At 40.7% G+C, this 21,413-nt stretch overlaps 1 protein-coding gene across 1 annotated transcript in view; it reads left to right on the top strand.

Annotated features, from left to right (window-relative positions):
• The first annotated feature begins 7,331 nt into the window (after positions 1–7,331).
• Positions 7,332–21,413, top strand: part of gal3st4 (galactose-3-O-sulfotransferase 4) — a 51,569-nt gene continuing 37,487 nt past the window's right edge. Inside the window, exon 1 of the mRNA XM_024373353.2 lies at positions 7,332–7,667. The gene's annotated coding sequence lies outside the window, so the exon portion shown is untranslated. The remainder of the gene's footprint in view (positions 7,668–21,413) is intronic.

The following is a 21,413-nucleotide window of genomic DNA, read 5'->3' as shown; positions in this document are numbered from 1 at the left end:
CTCTTTTCGGTCATAAGAGACAGTGGCAGAAACATTATGTACAAAATAAGTTACAAATAACGTGGAGAAAAACACACACAATAGCACAATTGGTTAGGAGCCCGTAAAATGGCAGCCATCTCCTCCGGCGCCATTATGTATTTTCAGGTCTCTGAGATGTTCGATTGGCTGAGCCACTCAGGGACATTCAAAAATTTGTCCCGAAGCCACTCCTGCTTTGTCTTGACTGTGTGCTTAAGGTCATTGTCCTGTTGGAAGGTGAACCTTTGCCCCAGTCTGAGGTCCTGAGCGCTCTGGAGCAGGTTTTCATCAAGGATCTCTGTACTTTGTTCCATTCATCTTTCCCTCGATCCTGACTAGTCTCCCAGTCCCTGTTGCTGAAAAACAGCATGATGGTGTGGGATGGTGCCATGTTTCCTCTAGACGTGACACTTGGCATTCCGGCCAAAGAGTCCAATCTTGGTTTCATCAGACCAGAGAATCTTGTTTCTCATGGTCTGAGAGTACTTTAGGTGACTTTTGGCAAACTCCAAGCAGGATGTCATGTTCCTTTTCCTGAAGAGTGGCTTCCATCTGGCCACTCTACCATAAAGGCCTGATCGGTGGAGTGCTGTAGCGATGGCTGTCCTTCTGGAAGGATCTCCCATCACCACAGAGGAACTCTGGAGCTCTGTTAGAGTGACCATCAGGTTCTTGGTCACCTCCCTGACCAAGACCCTTCTCCCCCGATTAATCAGTTTGGCCAAGCGGACATCTCTAGATTCTTGGCGGTTCCAAACTTCTTCCATTTAATAATGATGGAGTCCACCAGTGGTGAAAAAAGTACCCAAATGTCATACTTGAGTAAAAGTATACAATTGAAGTCGCAAGTTTACATACACTTAGGTTGGAGTCATTAAAATTCGTTTTTCAAACACTCCACACATTTCTTGTCAGTTAGGACATCTACTTTGTGCATGACACAAGTAATTTCCCAACAATTATTTACAGATGGATTATTTCACTTATAATTCACTGTATCACCATTCTATTGTGTCAGAAGTTTACATATGCTAAGTTGACTGTGCCTTTAAACAGCTTGGACAATTCCAGAAAATGATGTCATGGCTTTAGAAGCTTCTGATAGGCTAATTGACATCATTTGAGTCAATTGGAGGTGTAGATATGGATGTATTTCAAGGCCTATTTCAAAGATATCAGCCAAGACCTCAGAAAAAACAATTGTAGACCTCCACATGTCTGGTTCATCCTTGGGAGCAATTTCCAAACTCCTGAAGGTACCACGTTCATCTGTACAAACAATAGTACGCAAGTATTAACACCATCGGACCACGCAGCCATCATACCGCTCAGGAAGGAGACGCAATCTGTCTCCAAGAGATGAACGTACTTTGGTGCCAAAAGTGCAAATCAATCCCAGAACAACAGCAAAGGACCTTGTGAAAATGCTGTACAAAGTATCTATATCCACAGTAAAACGAGTCCTATATCGTCATAACTTGAAAGGCCGCTCAGCAAGGAAGAAGCCACTACTCCAAAACCGCCATTAAAAAGCCAGACTACGGTTTGCAACTGCACATGGAGACAAAGATCATACTTTTTGGAGAAATGTCCTCTGGTCTGATGAAACAAAAATAGAACTGTTTGGCCATAATGACCATCGTTATGTTTGGAGGGAAAGGGGAGGCTTGTAAGCCGAAGAACACCATCCCAACTATGAAGCAGGGGGGTGGCAATATCATGTTGTGGGGGTGCTTTGCTGCAGTAGGGACTGGTGCACTTCACAAAATAGATGGCATCATGAGGTAAGAAAATTATGTGGATATATTGAAGCAACATCTCAATACATCAGTCAGGAAGTTAAAGCTTGGTCGCAAATGGGTCTTCCAAATGGACAATAACCCCAAGCATACATAAGTTGTGGCAAAAAAGCTTAAGGACACCAAAGTCAAGGTATTGGAGTGGCCATCACAAAGCCCTGACCCCCATCACATAGAACATTTGTGGGCAGAACTGAGAAAGCGTTTGCGAGCATGGAGGCCTACAAACCTGACTCCGTTACACCAGCTCTGTCAGGAGGAATGGGCCATAATTCACCCAACTTATTGTGGGAAACATTTGACCCAAGTTAAACAATTTAAAGGCAATGCTACCAAATACTAATTGAGTGTATGTAAACTTCTGACGCGCTGGGAATGTGATGAAAGAAATAAAAGCTGAAATAAATCATTTTCTCTACTATTATTTGGACATTTCACATTCTTAAAATGAAGTGGTGATCCTAACTGACCTAAGCCAGGGAATTTTTAGGATTAAATGTCAGGAATTGTGAAGAACTGAGTTTAAATGTATTTGGCTAAGGTGTAAGTAAACTTCTGACTTCAACTGTAGATACCTTAATATAATATTAGTAATATAAAAGTGAAAGTTACCCATTAAAATACAACTTGAATAAAAGTCTAAAAGTATTTGGTTCTAAATATACCTAAGTATGTCATTGATAAAATATACTCCGGTATCAAAAGTTAAAGTAGAAGTTAAAAATAATTTCAAATTCCTTATATTAAGCAAAGCAGACAGCACCATTTTCTTGTTTTTAAAATGTAAGGATATTCAGGGTCACACTAACCCTCAGACATCATTTTCAAATGATACATTTGTGTTTTGTGATTCCCCCAGATCAGAGACAGTAGGAATGACCACATATTCTCTTGATAAGTGTGTGAATTTTAATATATTCCTGTCCTGCTAAGCAATCAAAATGTAACAAGTACTTTTGGGTGTCAAGGAAATGTAGGGAGTAAAAAGTACATTGTCTTTAGGAACGTAGTTAAGTTAAAGTAAAAGTTGTCAAAAATATAAATTGTAATGTACAGATACCCAAAAAACTACTTAAAGTATTTCTACTTGTTTCTACTGGACTTTACGCCACTGGAGGTCACAGTGTTCTTGGGAACCTTCAATGCCGCAGAAATGTCTTGGTACCCTTCCCCAGATCTATGACTCGACACAATCATGTCTTGGAGCTCTACGGATTATTCCTTTGTCCTCATGTCTTGGTTTTTGCTCTAATATGCACTGTTAGCTAGAGGTCGACCGATTACGATTTTTCAACACCAATACCGATTATTGGAGGACCAAAAAAAGCCGATACCGATTTTTATATATATTTGTAATAATGACAATTACAACAATACTGAATGAACAATGAACCCTTTTATTTTAACTTAATATAATACATAAATAAATTATATTTAGTCTCAAATAAATTATGAAACATGTTCAATTTGGTTTAAATAATGCAGTGTTGGAGAAGAAAGTAAAAGTGCAATATGTGCCATGTAAAAAAATGTTCAATTTAAGTTCCTTGTTCAGAACATGAGAACATATGAACGCTGGTGATTCAATATTCCCAGTTGAGAAGTTTTAGGTTGTAGTTATTATAGGTTTTATGACGCGTTGACAATTTCTCTCTATACCATTTGTATTTCATATACCTTTGACTATTGGATGTTCTTATAGGCACTTTAGATTTGCCAGCCTAATCTCGGGAGTTGCATTGCCAAGAGCTGCTCACAAACGCAGTAAAGTGCTGTTTGAATGAATGCTTACGAGCCTGCTGCTGCCTACCACCACTCAGTCAGACTGCTCTATCAAATCATCGGCTTTATTATAATAAACACAGAAATACGAGCCTTTTGTCATTAATATGGTCAAATCCGGAAACTATCATTTCAAAAACAATACGTTTATTCTGTCAGTGAAATACGGAACCATTCCGTATTTTGTCGAATGGGTGGCAACCCTAAGTCTAAGTCTAAATATTGCTGTTACATTGCAGAACCTTCAATGTTATGTCATAATTATGTACAATTCTGGTAAAGTAATTATGGTCTTTGTTAGGAAGAAACAGTTTGCACCGAGCCAGGTGGCCCAAACTGTTGCAAAAACCCTGACTCTGCTTGCACTGAACACTAGAGAAGTGACACAATTTCTCTAGCTAATATCGCTGCGAACATGCATTTATTTGAACTAAATATGCATGTTTTAAAAAATATACTTCTGTGTATTGATTTTAAGAAAGGCATTGATGATTATGGTTAGGTACATTTGTGCAACGAATGTGCTTTTCACGATTGCGCTTTTGTTAAATCACCGGTTTGGCACAGTTGAAGCAGGTTGATACGATGATAAATTAACAGGCACCGCATTGATTATATGCAACACAGGACAAAAAGGTTAACCTAGTAATATCAACCGTGTGTAGTTAACTAGTGATTATGTGACGATTGATTGTTTTTTACAAGATAAGTTTAATGCGAACTAGCAACTTACCTTGGCTCATTGCAGCCACAAGATCCTTTTGACACTGGTACTCGCGTAACAGGTGGTCAGCCTGCCACGCAGTTTCCTCATGGATTGCAATGTAATCGGCCATAATCGGGGTCCAAAAAGGCAGATTACTGATTGTTATGAAAACTTGAAATCGGCCCTAGTTTAAATCGGCCATGCCGATTAATCCTTCAACCTCTACTGTCAACTGTGGGACCTCATATAGAGGACAGGTGTGTGCCTTTCAAAATTATAAGGGCACAAGGCGAGACCCAGATGCAGACACAGGAGGCAGATGGTTAGAGTCCAAGATGTTTATTAACAATCCAAAAGGGGTAGTCAAGAGAATTGTCATGGACAGACAAAAGGTCAAAACCAGTTCAGAGTTCCAGAGTTCCAGAATGGCAGGTAGGCTCGAGGTCAGGGCAGGCAGAATGGTCAGGCAGGCAGGAATGGAGTCCAGAAAAACAGGCAATGGTCAAAACCGGGAGGACTAGTAAAAGAGGACAAGACGAACTGGCACAGAGCGACAGGAAACACAGGGATAAATACACCTGGGAAAATAAGCGACACCTGGAGAGGGTGGAGACAATCACAAGGACAGGTGAAACAGATCAGGGCGTGACACCAAATCATGTCCAATCAATTGAATCTACCACTGGTGGCCTCCAATCACGTTGTAGAAACATCCCAAGGATGATCAATGGATGCACCTGAGTTCAATTTTGAGTCTCATTGCAAAGGGTCTGATACTTATGTAAGTAAGGTATTTCTGTTTTTTATATTTAATACATTTGCAAAAATGTATAAAAACCTGTTTTTGCTTTTTCATTATGGGCTATTGTGTGTAGATTGATAAAATGGAAAAGGTCAAGGGGTCTGAATACTTTCCAAATTCACTGTAAATATCAGGCTAAAATATTTATGTTGTAGGGGAGATCTATGCACAGCAAGTAATTTGTCAATTAGGCTATTCTTAGAATATTTTTTTTATGTTGTCACAATTACATGGCCACTGTTTAAAAGAGGGGAATCCCAGCTTTCCAACAGTGCAGATTTATTTAGACTCTACAGTGGAAAGGCAACAACGAAATTAATTATTGGTTAACTATAGTTAACTAGTGCAATAACTGCTACAAGTTATGATTTGAATTGGTGATCTAGTTAGTTAGTCTGTCATTATTTTTTACTTGCTGCTGAAATGTTGCCCTCTCTCTCCTTGGGCAATGGTCCACTCTCACTGGCACACAAGCAGCACCACAGACATGCACTGAAGGATCATTCCGATAATGGCTGATTGTCACGCCCTGACCATAGAGAGCCCTTGTTTCTCTATGGTGTAGTAGGTCAGGGCGTGACGAGGGGTGTTCTAGTTTAAAATTTCCATGTTGGTGTTTTGGTTTGGTTCCCAATTAGAGGCAGCTGGTAATCGTTGCCTCTAATTGGGGATCATATTTAAGTAGTTATATTTCCCACCTGTGTTTGTGGGATATTATTTTGTGTTTGTGCATGTGCATCACGTAGTCACGTTTCGTTGTTCGTTTATTGTTTTTTTTGTTTTGCTTAAGTTTCACTTTATAATAAAGATGTGGAACTCTACGTACGCTGCGCCTTGGTCCAGTTCTTACTGATATGTTTTTAAAAAAATTGATTGATCATATTTAAAAGGGTGCTTTCATGAATTACATTAACAAGAATTCTGAAACAAATTTACAAACCCTCATTTGACAACTTGGAAAAGCACATCATGCCATTAAGGCTGGCACATTTCCAATCTGTACTATCTCGAACAGCCTACTGTCACTCACAGATTCACAGAATAGCGCCAAATAAACTTGAACAAAGCGGAATCAGGAAATAAATGCCCACTGCTATTCAATGAAGGTCCTGCCTTCATTCCGCTTTGATCAACTTTTTTTTTTGCCTTTGTGTGAATCTTGGCCAGCAATAGGCTACTTTGTATTTTATAGAGGAACTGGTATGCATTTCCCCCCCAAAAATCTGAAGTGCCGATACAGCCGTAACATATCATACCAAATGGATTTACATGTCTCGGATTTACATACAGAATAATATGAAATGTTCTGAGACCAGGTTCCTTTAACCCCTACCCCCTAGCCTAGCTAACATTAGCCACCTAGCTAATGTTACCCACAACAAATTGTAACCTGTAACATATACATTTAGCAAATTCGTAATATATTATTTGAAATGGATGATGGACATCCACAAATGAATACATAACATATGTAACGTAACATTCATAATTAGAGTGTTTTGGTTTTACATTTACTATGTTACGTCTACCCCTGAGTCCAGGTTGCTCATTCATTCGGGGCCCAGAAAGTTTGTTCTCATGTAGGGCTCATGGTTTCATTCTCCTGCGCCAGCGCGAGAGGAGCATGTATGAATGGAGCGTTTGTTTTCTGCGGGAATATAATGCTTGGCGAACAGATGGGGGTTGGAGGAAGAGGAACAGGGACCGATAGACCATGACACAAGAGCTTGGATGCTGACTTGTGCTCAACCTCTCTTGACTGACTGACTGACTGACTGCATTGGGTCTCTCTAGTCTAGTCTACATCCATTTAAAAACGTTTTTACAAGGCTTTGAATGGTTTAGCCTAAATATTTTTGGCCAACCACCGGAGTTGCCATTATTGTTTGAATAAAACAGCCTTTACTTTAGAGACTATATCACTTCATTGACTTAGGCCCCTACTAAATAAATATTTTAAAAGTTAGATTTTATAGGAGAGAAAGGTAGCTTGTTGACCTCGGCCAGCTCTTTCATAATGTTTAATATCTCACAAATGAAGATACAGCACTCGAGTTTGCATGACTGGGGACTTCACACGCACACGCACTCTCACTCACTCAAACACACTCTATGGTTACAGCTACTTTTGAAGTAGAGAGAGGGGAAGTAGGCAGCACTGACAGACTGGCCTGGTATAGAGGGAGAGAGGGAGGGATAAGAGGAGGAGAGTGGGGGAAGGGTTGATTGTTAGAGCAAGTAGGCTGCTGAGGAGAGGACTTCAGAAGCAGTGCACTCTGCAAGAAAATATGCTGTCTGGTTGAAATCTATTGGATTTTCAGATGATAACGTTAGGATACACGTTTAGCGAACTTTATGACCACATTCACTGTTGTTCCTTGTAGATCTTGGACGTGAGATTGCTAGGTCCGAACTCGCTAGACATGAGATGAGTTAGCGGTATACTGGCCGTTAGCTAGTTTAAGAAGTAAATATTATTTCATAGAAAGGGTTGGCAATATCGAGGAAAATCCTCGTCCAGACATTGGCAAGAAAATTCCACTTAACGACCTATCGGGTGAGTAAAATGTCTGCATAACAATGGTGCATACTTTATAAGTTATGGTTGGAAAATATTGATTTTAACTTTAGCACAGATCTTGCTAGCCATGTGAATCCACAATGGACAGACTGGTAATTCACGTCGCTAATAAAAACTTTGGGGATATTTATTTTTTAGAAAACACATCATGTTCACACGAGAAATTATTCAACTAACTCTCCATAACCGGGCTAGCTAGCTACTTTGCACTAAACAGTTGTATTTTGTTGGATTCATTTTCGTAATGGTCCCCCGTGGGAATCGAACCCCAAACCCTGGCGTTGCAAGCCCCTTACCATACCAACTAAGTCATACAGTTGTATTACTTTAACCATGTAAACATCACGAAGTCTTGTATAATTGGGTTTTTAGCAATGATAACAATAGTATTTGAGGCTCAGACGCATCACATCAGGTAGTCGATAAACATAGATGAATCGATCGTTCACTGACTAGGCTACAAGACAATGAGGGACTATATGGGGCTGTCCCCTGTTGTCGAACTCGTTCTGGGCAGTAGACAGTTTATGGCCAGGGTTTTGGACAATCAGATGGGCTAATCTAGTTTAGGCTGATCCTATGGCTCAGTATATCTAGGTATACGTGTTGTTGTGGTCCCTGGTGAAGGTTCTCAGTAAACTGCTTTAAGTAAGAGCATTTTGACGTGTTTACATTTAGCCTTCTCATGATAGCATAGGATGGAGAGGATACAACTCAGGTCTTCACCTGTGACATTTTCGTTGGATAAGAATGCACACCATATTGTTTTGTTCCTTCCTCCTTGAGTACTGATTTGATTTAGGCCATTTTAAAGCAGCTGTTTTTCACTGTAAAGTAGGCCTACATGGAACTAAGTTGGAACGTCAACAATTTCATTGCAATTGACAAACTTTCTTTATGTTGAACATAACCCTGATTCAATTTGACTCCATCAACCACGTCAAATACTCATTATTTTAGTACTAATGTTATTACTAGTTTATTAAACAGTTATAAACACACTGAATTAGGCTATTTCAGCTAAATATATATATTTAATGCATTTTCAATTATCTCATGTAAGCAATGACATTGGTTGACATTTGCCAGAAGAAAAAAACATCAATATCTTTGTGAAATATCTGACAGCTGTTTGACGTGTTCAATGAGGCATTGTATCATGGGGTTTGAATTATATAATGACCATACTGGGTGGGGGCTTGGACAGTCAAATCAATAGACTGGCCCTGGCTCCGCCTCCACCAGTGGCTCTCAACAGTGCTTTTTAATTAAAAAAAATGTAACCTTTATTTAACTAGGCAAGTCCATTATGAACCGTTATGAAGAATTGCAACATTTGCCTAGAACTAACACTACAGATAGCAATACTGGGTGATTTGAAAAGCCATAGTCAATCAATCAATAATATAATAATTATTTTAGCAAAAATGTTTCTTTTTAATTTACAATCTGTAGAAGCTATGAGAATAGGAAGGTTCAATTATTTTGTGAAGCATCACAGCACAGTTGAAAAATACATGGCAAGTAGAAATCTGAAATGGATGATGTTGAGAGACAGATGGGAGGGGTTGAATGGAGCTGAAGGGTGGGATTAATAACAAAATAAACAATGTAAAGCATACGGGATCTGTAAAATGTATATAGGTTCGGAACTTTTGTGAAATAGCATAGTTACAAATAGAAATCAAACTGGATGGACATCAGAAATAGAGGAAGGACTAAGAACAAACAAGAGAGAACTATTGTAAAGTAGACTGTCTGTAGAATGTGTATAAGATGTATGGGTTGAAGGTAGAAGCAGAAGTGTTTATTAGTTTACTTCAATTGGGGGATCGGCGGTAGGGTTTGCGGGGAATAATAATAAAGGTATATTATTTCAAAAGGTATGTATGTCTATATAGGTATGTGTATGTATATATGTGTATATATATGCATGCGTGTATGGATATATATATATTTACCCCAAAAATATGGGGGATTGGAAATGATGCAGACAATTACATTGGAAGCAACATTCTTTCCACATTATTAAGCTGATCCACCCTCTTAAAAAAAAAAAATCCGTTATGAACAAATTCCCTACACCGGCCAAACCCGGATGACGCTGGGCCAATTGTGCGCCGCCCTATGGAACTCCCAATCACGGCCGGTTGTGATACAGCCTGGATTATAGAGATACTAGTTACTTTCATAGACATAGAAATATATTTTTTTATAGCTAATAGCGATAAATATCTCTAGCTATAGAAATATAACTCCTAGAGACTGTCTAACGTGCTATATGGAGGGGTGAACGTTGAGTGATGATACATGAACATAGAGTCAAAATTAATGGTCCCCTTTGGGATACCACTTCAGTCTCTAGCTAGTCTGTTAATCTATCACATGATACTCTCTCTGGCCAATTTATAGACATTGGATAGGACGATACACATTCATTTCTCTGTCAAAGTGTCTCGACAACAACTCCCCTGCTTCCAATAGAGTGTAGCCTACATCTGGTCTGTAGTAGTAAGGATACTGACTGACCCTTCAGTGCTGAGACATGGTTTAGATTAGTGTAAATCACCCCTGCTGCCCCAGGACAAGACTAACACACCTCATTGAACTCATCCAAGGCTTTATGATTAGGTGATTAAGTGTGTTTACAGTTCGAGATGGAACTCTAGAACACTGGTTTGGAATATAATTAGATCTCTCTCTCTCTCTCTAGCTCTCACAGTTCTTCCTCTCGGTGGATCTCTCTGCCCTACTGAAAATGTCACAATCTGTTAACCTTCCACCCTGTCCTGTACAGCCTCTTGTACTCTCCTCAGCCTGCGAGCCACACTACAGTACACACAAAGACACACACACACACACACACACACACACACACACACACACACACACAAACACACACACACACACACACACACACACACACACACACACACACACACACACACACACACACACACACAGTCAGACAGAAGGGCATTCAGGCAGAAACAGGCAATCATAAATCTTTTTTTAAAGTTGAAACTTTATATGACAGTCATTTAATTACATTTAAAAAAAAAAAAATTATCCATTTAATTCTATTTAAAGCACTTTTTGTTTTATTTTCTCTTGTAGTAATTTGTATTTTTGCAAATTTAGAGAATGAAACCCCTACTTGTTTGCACACTGTTTCTAGTTACCTTTTGGCCATCCCTAACAGATGGAGGGTAATTTGCTGGGAAAACACTTGCAACCTATAGCAAGCTTACAGTTTTTTTTGCAATTGTTTAAGCACAATTTTGAAAACAGGGCCCTAACCCTACACCAAAGTAGCACAACACTTCAGATCATTTGCAAAATGGAACACTTTTGTCAAAACTATACACGACTTCATAAAAATAATATTTTGTTACCATACAAAACACACATTTCATATGACTTCAATCTTTTTGAACCAGTTACACACTGCTGTTGCTAACCTAAAACACTTTTACCAAGTCTAAAAGTGATTAGAGTACTGTAAATGAAGTACACAGAGAAAGTGTAACTATACAAACACGACACAAGACCAATGCTGCAGACTGAGGAAAATATCATTTATTTCTCTCCATATACCCAAATCAGTCAACATGTCAACGTGGAGAATCACAACAAAACATGTCCCAGTTTTCATGCTACTACAGTAGTGTGCATAATAACACTGTTAGCTCAGCAAACAGACAAACGTAAAATACTGTATCCAGTACAGGTTATAATTACAGTAAATAACAACAACAACAAATATTGTACAGAAAATACTACAGTAAACATACTATACATTATCCCTTCACACATCTCCAATCGAAAATCAAATCTAGAGTCGGCTTTCTATTCCGCAACAAAGCCTCCTTCACTCACGCCGCCAAACTTACCCTAGTAAAACTGACTATCCTACCGATCCTCGACTTCAGCGATGTCATCTACAAAATAGCTTCCAACACTCTACTCAGCAAACTGGATGCAGTTTATCACAGTGCCATCCGTTTTGTCACTAAAGCACCTTATACCACCCACCACTGCGACCTGTATGCTCTAGTCTGCTGGCCCTCGCTACATATTCGTCGCCAGACCCACTGGCTCCAGGTCATCTACAAGTCCATGCTTGGTAAAGCTCCGCCTTATCTCAGTTCACTGGTCACGATGGCAACACCCACCCGTAGCACGCGCTCCACCAGGTGTATCTCACTGATCATCCCTAAAGCCAACACCTCATTTGGCCGCCTCTCGTTCCAGTTCTCTGCTGCCTGTGACTGGAACGAATTGCAAAAATCGCTGAAGTTGGAGACTTTTATCTCCCTCACCAACTTCAAACATCTGCTATCTGAGCAGCTAACCGATCGCTGCAGCTGTACATAGTCTATCGGTAAATAGCCCACCCATTTTTACCTACCTCATCCCCATACTGTTTTTATTTATTTACTTTTCTGCTCTTTTGCACACCAATATCTCGACCTGTACATGACCATCTGATCATTTATCACTCCAGTGTTAATCTGCAAAATTGTAATTATTCGCCTACCTCCTCATGCCTTTTGCACACAATGTATATAGACTCTCTTTTTTCTACTGTGTTATATACTTGTTAATTGTTTACTCCATGTGTAACTCTGTGTTGTCTGTTCACACTGCTATGCTTTATCTTGGCCAGGTCGCAGTTGCAAATGAGAACTTGTTCTCAACTAGCCTACCTGGTTAAATAAAGGTTAAATTAAAAAAATACAAAAAATAAAAGCTGGATCTGGCCAGAGAATTTCATCAACATCACAAGCAATATCGTCATTAGCAAGACAACGCGGAAAGAACCGTCTTGAATGTCGAATCCATCCTTGCACAGCTGCGGCGTCGACTTGGTCACAGGCGTCCTCCATGGCCTGAATGAGGGGTACCTGAGCCTGGGGCTGGAGATCGTAAACCTTCCACCGCCATGCAGAGAAAATCTATTCGATAGGGTTTAGAAACAGAGAGTATGGTGGAAGGTATAGTACTGTCAACTGTGGATGGTGTTGAAACCAGTTCTGGACCAAAGCAGAGCGGTGGAATGACACATTGTCCCAGATGACCGTGTATTGCATCTGGTGCATTTCATTACCTGCTGTGACGATGTGGTTCAATCAGTCCAAAAATGCGAGAATGTGAGGTGTGTTGTAAGGGCTCATTGTGGCATGACGGAGGACAACCCCATGCTGTGAAATGGCAGCGCAAAAAGGGTGATGTTACCCCCACGTTGCCCTGGGACATTGATTATAGCCCTGTGGCCAATGATATTTCTGCCTCTCCTTCTTGTTTTTGTGAGGTTGAACCCTGCCTCATCAATATATATGAATTCATGCAGGATTTCCTCAGCATCCATCTGCAAAACTCCCTGAAATACAGTGAAAGACAAGATTGTGTAGTTCAGGATAAGTCTAGTATACAGTCAATGTAAAAAAGTCATGTGTGCAGTATGCCACATCACAGTGCTAAAGTGAACAATACAAACCTCCACATACTCATGCCACAGCCGTTTGACCCTCTCTGAATTCCGCTCAAAGGCACTCGATAAAGTTGTTTCATTTGAACCCGATGTATTTTCACGGATGCGTGCCAGTATTGACTGAGAGACCTGATGGACATTATTGAAAATGGCATGGTCACCGATAATGTTGGCTTGTAGTTCTCTGAGCCTGATAGCATTATTGGCCAAAACCATGTTTATTATCTCTCTGTCTTGTTCTTGCTTGAATATGGGCCCCCTTCCTTCTTGTCGTTCCTGACCCTCAATCCTATGTAGAGAATAATACATGTAACTTACTGTACAATGTCACAGGAAGGGGTATCACAAGTGCTGATATGGTGCAGACAATAAGCAGCTGAGTACTGTAACTGTGGACAGATCTTCTTTTACCTGTTTTCCTGTCGAAAAGTCCTTATGACAGATGCCACTCTATATTTGCTAAGATTTGGCTGAACTCTCAGTCCAGCCTCCCTCAGCGTCAATCCATGGTTCACAACATGGTCCACTAGTGTTGCACGAATGTCATTTGATAAGTTTGGTCCTCTTCTTCTTTGTGCACGTTCTCCTCCTGCTTCAGGTCTTCCTCGACCTCTGGCTCGGCCTCTTCCTCTTCCTCCTTCTCCTCTGTGTACTCCTCCTCTCACCCTCACTCTTCTTCTGACTCCTTCCATTTTGGTTGAAGGCAGGTGAACCTACCTGCTGCATTTTTATAGTGCTTAAACCTGATTGGTGCGTCTACAATTTAGCAATCGTGCGTTTGTGCACCTGATGGCTGTGTTTAACAGATTGGCTCATAGGTGTGGTAATTTGACAGTCAGTGCTTTGGAATTTGCAAGGAAGTGACATCATGATATACTTCTGTGTCTGATGTATACAAGTGTGTTTAGTGTTTTGCAAATTACTGTGTGTAATGTTTTGCAAATAGTGTGAAGCTGACAATGTGCTTACAGTTTTGCAAATCTAACCTTGTGTTTTGCTCCTTGAGTTTTGCTAATTGTGGGAAAAGTACATTTTTTGTGTGTAAGCAATCATAAAAAACTGTAAGCACCCTATATTCATAATTGTGTAATGAAGGTTCAGTACATACCAACATATAGGTTGCCTATGGGCTTATCTGAAATCTTACAACCTGTCAAACAACAGCTCTCATGACTATCATAAAGACAATCAATCACAGATAGTTTACTAGTTCACTGGTGGGGACCAGTGTAAAGAAAGAAACACTTGAGGCATTCAGATCAGCCTTACAGATCTGAGTGATCATTATCTCTACCACATGGCACATTTTCCTCCTCCACAGATGCTTAATTGTGAGGGAGGGAAGGAGGAAAGGAGAAGGGTGGAAGGTCTGGGATGCAAACCAAATGGCACCCTATTCCCTATATATTGCACTATTTTTGACCAGAGCTCAATGGGGCCTGGTCAAAAGTAGTGCACTATAAAGGGAATAGGGTGCCATTTGGGATACAGGACCTGGGCAGCTGGTGTGTTGGGGCTTAGAGCCTAGGGGCCATTCTCTGCCAAGGACCAGCTACAGTTAAACGATTAGTGGCTTTAAAGCTAAATATATCTTCAGCCTCAGGACCTAAGGTCTTCCTTCCCTAAGCCAGATCTGGGTTCGAATAGTATTAGAAAGATAAAATAACTTTATCTGTGCTCGATTGAACTTGAAGGCACAAATGAAACCAATGGAATAGTCCACAAAAATCCTGAAGTGCAAACTCCAACCCTGGCAGAGTTGCCATTCCAGGAAAGATTTCAAATACTGTTTGAACCCCTAAGCTTCCACTAGTGCACCCAATGGAGGATGGCTAAGACAGTAACTGTAGCGACCATAACTAGGCAGTCACTGTGAGTGACACCTCCGGCTGACACGATTGTGTGAACTAGTTCATAATTTTGAGTTGACGACACACGCATAGACACACACGCAAGAATGTCAACTCTGCCGAGTCATGTTTAAGTCTATCACTCGCTCTGTCTCTACGAGAAGTTTAGGGTCAATGTTAAGGGACCGCAATCAGATTGGTTGGTCATGTGCTTTGGGCTCTTGATGCGTTGTTATCCTACAATTTAATTTAGCTCCATTTAGCTACGTCTATTCTATTCTATTGTTATCTCCATTATGAACAAGGGCCTTTCTTATCCACACTATAGGCCTAAGGAATCATAAGGACAAACGTCTCCAAATGAACCCTATAGTACTATTACGCCTCCAAATGAACCCTATAGTACTATACTGTCTACAAATTAATCCTACCTTCACTACCCTGTCTGACTGGCATGCCAATGGGTCACTTGAGGAAATAGGTTAATGCTATGTATGCTTTTGAATGGAGGTAATGTGTTCATGTTTACCATCCATTCTAGGGTTTAAAAAATTATGCTAGTTTTCACGAAATTCCCACCTTTTCTGGAAATTGGAGGATTGGAGGATTTTTGGAATGTCTTCTTATTCCCTCCTGATTCCAGGAACCTCCTGATTCCAGGAATTGTCCAACCAGGATTTCTGTCAAATCTGAGAATAGGCCTTACCCAAGAAAAAACTATGAATTTGATTCTGATAGCTTGATTACTTTACTTAAATAGTCTTGCTCTTAGCAAAAACCTGCATACTAAGATGCTTTCCTTCTAGTAACTGAGACCGTAACGTTATGACTATAACTACTGTTCCCTGAAGGAGGGAAACGAGGTACAACATACTAGGGTGTCGCACTCTCGCAAATGAAATGCCCCATGTTCCTGTAGGAACATAAGCACTGACAAGGAACCAGCCCTTTATCTTGGCGCCAGAGCTCAAACGCTTGCCACTTTATATGCCTACAGCCCCCCCCGCCCTTGCAGACTGAATAGTAGCAATAACGTTCGGAGTGTTGTAACTTTTAATGGGTTACAGAGTTAATGTTTACAGTTAATTAATTGAGCTGTGTCTAAAGATATTTTCTTTACAGTTAATTACAAATGTGATGGAGATTGAGAGAACAACATACATATTTCTGTTGTATTGGTTGGTATTGGATTACACTATTGACTGCAAGTACCAGAATGCCTTGCAACAGGTAGTAGAAAAAAAAGGTGACAAGTGATTATCCTGACTTTCGCTAGCAACTTTGTTTTATTGTTTTGTAGAATCTAAAGTTGTTAAATGTAACGTGAACATGTATTATTACTAAAATAAGCTTTCATTTCACAACCCGACGTCCCTAGTCTTTACTTTGAAGATAGTTATTCTATACGGAGGTAACCCTCTAGCCATCAGATTGGCCCTCTCAGGGGCCAGGCCCGTGCCTCAGCCGGCTCGTCATGCTCCCATGCCCTCATGCGGCTCTTCGGGCTCCCACGACCTCATGCGGCTCGTCGGGCTCCCACGACCTCATGTGGCTCGTCGGGCTCCCACGCCTCAGCCGGCTCGTTGGGCTCCCACGCCTCCGGCGGTTCGTCGAGGATGGCTTGTTGTCAGGCTAAAAAAAACTCACATTTGCCCCAATGGCCACCAATTTTTCAACCCAGGTCAGCCTGTTGCGTGCTTTGGTGTGTGTGTGTATTCCCAAACAAGGTCCAGTTACACTCTGAGGGAGCTGATGTTGGTGGGATCTGAAGGATGATGGAGGCAACAGGGGAGAGAGCCTCAGATCCACAAAGTCTCTTTCACCAGGTGGCTGATGAGATATGTTGGCACGATTGCCATATTGCATCTCCATTCCAAAGCCCTCGCTTGGAAGTGTACATTGCCAGACTGTCAAGAACCTTGCCCTCATCCAGGCCTAGGTGGCGAGACACGGTAGTGATGCTAGTATTCCTGGGGTCCAACATGTATGCTGGGCTTCAGGCAGAAGTCTTCACGCTTTTTGATGAGGAACTGCAGTTTCCTCTGCTTGGAGCAACAGTGAAATGGGCAGGGCAGTACGGATTTCTTCTCTTTCATCTGCAAGCAGAGTCTGAACATCAGACAGGATGGCATTGTCTCCCTCAATCTGTGCAATGGCTACTGCTATAGGTTTCAGGAGTTTCAGGCTGCTTATCAATCTCTCCCAAAATACATCATCCAGGAGGATCCTCTTGATGGGGCGGTCCATATCGGCAGACTGTGATATGGCCATTTCTTGGAGAGACTCCTTCCCCTCCAGCAGACTGTCAAACATGATGACAACACCACCCTGACGGGTGTTGCTGGGCAGCTTCAATGTAGTGCTCTTATTCTTCTCACTCTGCTTGGTGAGGTAGATTGCTGCTATAACTTGATGACCCTTCACATTCCTAACCATTTCCTTGGTTATCTTGTAGTGTATCCATTGTTTTCAGTGCCATGATGTTCTTGAGGAGCAGATTCAATGCATGAGCAGCACAGTCAATGGGTGTGATGTGACGGTAGGACTCCTCCACTTTAGACCAAGCAGCCTTCATGTTTGCAGCTTTGTCTGTCACCAGTGCAAATCCCTTCTGTGGTCCAAGGTCATTGATGACTGCCTTCAGCTCATCTGCAATGAAGAGACGGTGTGTCTGTTGTCCCTTGTGTCTGTGCTCTTGTAGAATACTGGTTGAGGGGTGGAGATGATGTAGTTAATTATTCCTTGCCCATGAATATTCGACCACCCATCAGAGATGATTGCAATACAGTCTGCTTTCTCTATGATTTGCTTGACCTTCACTTGAACTCTGTTGAACTCTGCATCCAGCAAATTAGTAGATTAAGCTGAAGGGGTGTATGCTGGGCAAAGAACATTCAGAAATCTCTTCCAATACACATTGGCTGTGAGCATCAGAGGTGAACAAGTTGCATACACAGCTCGAGAAAGACATTCATCTGCATTTCTCTGACTACATTCCTTCATTGAGTCAAAAAACTCCTGATTCCAGGAGTACCATGAGCTGTTGCAATCGATAAGGTGTCTGATTCATCATTTTCACCTCGAATAGAAGTAGAAGGACTTTTGTCAGAGGTTGCTTGTTGTGAGCGTTGAGGGGACTTGGCCAGATGATTCTGCATCTTTGTTGCATTCTTCACATTTGATTTGGCACAGTATTTGCAAATGTATACCACTTTTCCTTCTACATTAGCTGCAGTGAAATGTCTCCACACATCAGTTAGTGCCCGTGGCATTTTCCTGTAAAGATTAGAAGATCATAAGTTTAAAAAAAAACAATTCCATGTACAGATAAATAGTTAACCAGTTCGATTAAACAACTCCTTTGTATGACAAATGTTTTAAAATGAAACATGTATGGAAACAGGTGAATTAACACTCCTCAGTTAGCAGGCTCAAGCAAGCTAAAACCCACATGGTAGCAGAAATTGTTAACAAGTATGAAATGATTTAAACACCCTTTGCTGTAGGCTACTATTTACTAGTTAACAAAAAATAATGTATGTCATATAAAATATCTTCACCCCACCCACTATTGTAATTAAAAATAATCAGAAAGCATGTCGTTCTTGGCTCAGACAGTGTAGTAGTGTTGGCTCAATAGCATCTCATTAGTGTGCAAGATCATGAGAATCAGCTGTACATGTGATGGAAGAGTGCACTGCATATGTGATGGAAGAATGTACTGTGCATGCAGAGGGTTGCAATTCCATTGAATTGGGGATAGTTTAACTGAAATATACCACAAGACCTAGAATTGCCTGATGTGTATCCCACAAAAAAGGTCCACTCTTCTTATAAGCTAACTTTTTTGATGAATTTAAGCAAAATTCCCAAAATTGACCAAAATTAACTTCCCATGGAAACTTTCCGGAAAAATTCCAGAAATGTACCTGAAAGTTTCTGACCCTTTGCAACCCTGACCCTTTGCAAACAGTCATGGGGTGTGGATCCGAAAACCAGTCAGGTCCACTCTTATAAGCTAACTTTTTTGATGAATTTAAGCAAAATTCCCAAAATTGACCAAAATTAACCAGGGTTGCAAAGGGTCTGAAACTTTCAGGTAAATTTCTGGAATTTTTCCGGAAAGTTTCCATGGGAAGTTAATTTTGGTCAATTTTGGGAATTTTGCTTAAATTCATCAAAAAAGTTAGCTTATAAAAGTGGACCTGACTGGTTTTTGGATCCACACCCCTACTTTTTTAAGGTATGTGTGATGAACAGATGCATATCTGTATTCCCAGTCATTTGAAATCTATAGATTGGGGCCTAATGAATTCATTTCAGTTGACTGATATCCTTATATGAATTGTAACTCAGTACAATCATAGAAATTGTTGCATGTTGCGTTTATATTTTTTTTCAGTGTATTATCTTTTGAATTGAATTGAGTTACTGTGTGAGGTGAAGAAAAAATGACTGAGAAGCCCAGCTGGGCACTTTCTTACATTTAACATTTGCGAGAAACAGGCCAGGTACTTCTATGCGTGCTCAGGTGCGAGCGCTCTGTCAACATTAACAGGACAGAGAAATCAGACACATGGCGTGAGAAAAACCAAAACTTGTTTCTCACAAGCTAAGCAGGTTGTGAACTCTGCAAACAATGTTTCCACTCCGAATGAGAATGGTAAATTACTATAATTAATAAATGAATAAACAGAAATTAAAGTAACCAAATGACAGGGATTAATGGTAAATGTCCTGTTTTACAAACGGTAGGCTACCACATGAGTATTCATAAAAGTGCAAGGCCGACACTGTATAGCCTAGGCTACTATTCTACTTTGCAGGTATAGGAGGGCGGCTATTTTTTTTGTCTTGCCTAGTGCAGGACTGGGCCTGATCAGCTTTGATTAGTCTATGAATTAAGAAAAGATTCCATATAAAATTATACATGCCAGCTTGGAGAAGATTGGCACATTGTCCATTGATACAACATTAGTGCATTATAGGCCTCAGAGCCAAAACAACCTTGTCGACTGCTGTTGAATAATTAAAGACATATCCTTAAAAGAAGATAACATTTATTGATTTACTAGCAAGCAATGAAAACCTGCATTGTATAAAAGAAAGTCCACACATCAAAGATATGTTTTACTGAAGTGCCATAGCCTATAGCGCTCTACACTCCCTGACATCTAGCGGATTCATAGTTGTGGGAAGTAGAGGTGCTGCGAGTGCTGTAGCACCCCCTGAAAAAACGTGGGGGAAAAAATACTACTTCCCGCGGCTATGAGCGGATTAGCTGCTATAGCAACAAAGGACAGTTGGAAAGTAGAAAGTAGTTTAATATACAGACAAAGTTAGCAAAACAATTGCTTATAATCATTAGTAAACAATCCTGCTATTATGTCTAGTTTATCTATATGAAAATAAAGTTAATAAAACATTTTTTTAAATCCTAGAATTAATGTAGGCCTATTTAAACGGTTTTGACGGTTATTTCAATTTCATGGCGGTCTTCATCCATAATCGTCAGTTACACGGTTATTCTATTACCGTCACAGCCCTACCTTCCGTGAGACTGTATAGCCTGGGTGAACCCCGGGCCGTTATGGACACAGGGGGCTCCGGCAATGGCTGACGTAGCACCCCATTTGGTTGTAACCAAACGTAGGGGCACTGACGTCACAGCAATGCTTTTGTGGCGGGTGGCGCACCGGTCGCTCAGACCCGCACCAAGTCCCCTCGCTCTGGGGGTTACCCGAGCCAAGTGCTCGGAGGCTGCTTCCTAATCGGAAGGATGCTTTCTCCCTTCAACTCTAGGAATTGGAAATTGGAATGGGATTGCCATAATGCCAGGGGAAAGCTAGTAAGCTTAATTTGATGGACGTTGTGCATGCTAGCCGACGTTAGCCATGATGAGGCTTCTAGTCTAATCTAGGCTAGCTAGCCTCTTGAAAGTAGTACGGTCAGTTTAGATCAAGAGAAAAATTGTGGTGTAGATATAGGGGTCGGACGAACAGTAGATGAGTCCCCCCCATTTTCCCCCTACATTTTAAAACGCACTTCCTGCAATTATACACAGTTTAACATGAATAATGACTCTCTGGGGGTATTTTGAAAACAATGCTGTTTTATAGCTCATCTCATGCTATTCTTTACATTTTTCCATGAGAATTATTTTTTTCCCAGTTTTAAAGTACATTTTCTGCTACTCTACACATTTTGCCATGAGGATGACAGAAAATGTTGCAGTTTTTAAGTAGCTGTCCAGTGAAAATCTCATATTCTATTAACTCTATGACTCATTCTATAAAAACATGTTAAAACCCTCAAACTTGTATCTCAAATGCTTCCCTTTTCCTCATGAAGGATGGCCAATCAGCGGTCTACTCGCAC

The sequence above is a fragment of the Oncorhynchus tshawytscha genome, linkage group LG15 (genome assembly GCF_018296145.1).
Source record: "Oncorhynchus tshawytscha isolate Ot180627B linkage group LG15, Otsh_v2.0, whole genome shotgun sequence".
Taxonomy (NCBI): Eukaryota; Metazoa; Chordata; class Actinopteri; order Salmoniformes; family Salmonidae; genus Oncorhynchus; species Oncorhynchus tshawytscha.
The sequence above is the reverse complement of the archived record's forward strand: the minus strand, read 5'-3'. Positions and strand labels throughout refer to the sequence as shown.